The sequence below is a fragment of the Tenrec ecaudatus genome, chromosome 4 (assembly GCF_050624435.1).
Source record: "Tenrec ecaudatus isolate mTenEca1 chromosome 4, mTenEca1.hap1, whole genome shotgun sequence".
Lineage (NCBI taxonomy): Eukaryota > Metazoa > Chordata > Mammalia > Afrosoricida > Tenrecidae > Tenrec > Tenrec ecaudatus.
Genome location: NC_134533.1, coordinates 140,993,238 through 140,994,207, shown reverse-complemented (window position 1 = coordinate 140,994,207; position 970 = coordinate 140,993,238).

The window sequence follows — 970 nt, the reverse complement described above, 5'->3', positions numbered from 1 at the left end:
GGGGAAAGTAGTCATCGGTGTAGGGCGTTTTCCGAGCTTGAGAGGTGGATCTGACACGCGCTCAGGGTGAGAGCACGCTAGCGCTCGTGGGCACGCTATGTTTTGTAGACATCGCTATCTTGACAACCCGCCCTGCACACGCAGGAGGTGAGGTGGAGGATGACTCCGGTTTTCTGACTGAAGAGGCACCCACAGAGGTATGCTGCAATCTGCTCTTCTGGCTCCTAGACAAGTTAGAGCACCCTGTAAGGCTGGCCCAGGGGATTCCCAACGTAAGCTTTCCCTTTCTGGACTGTGTTCCCTATCCATGGCCTCCCCACTTCTCCTGCACGTTCTCGGTATTGTTTTAAGCAAAGACATAGCTAGCAATCATCTGCACTTAAGCATGAGCACAGGCTGCTTCCATCTCCTGGGGGAGATTTGTACATTAAGCTCCATCTCTCATAGTGAAAAGAAAGCATTCTCATCAGCCCATGGGGCAGAGGGATTGTGGGGTGGCACAGCGGGTAGACACCTCCGAAGTCAAATCCAGTACCTAAATGCCTTGGTTAACAGTCATCTCATTCCGGTTTGGGGCTTAAACTCTGTCCATTTAGTTCCATTTTATTCCCAGATAAGTTTTGAATATATCCCGTGTGTATGGTGCAGTTAAGTTGCTCTCCGTGGTTTGAATCTCCTTAACTAAGCTCTAAGGCCCAGGCATGGGAAGACAGGTGCGGCTTCTCCTGCAACCCTTCGGCTGTGACTGGGTCTGTATCACCTTTACTAAGCAGATGGTGAGTGTCAGGCCCCGCCCAATGTGCACTGGCACCTGTGCCTTGGGGAGACACCTGGCGGTGTCATTTCAGGTCAGAGCCTGCAGGTGGGTGGCTCACTCTCTCTTCTGTTAATGTGGGCATCAGGGAAGCCAGCCTGGGAAGCCCCAGAGGAGGAAGGGCACAGGGGTGTGTGAAACTCTGACAAACCAGAC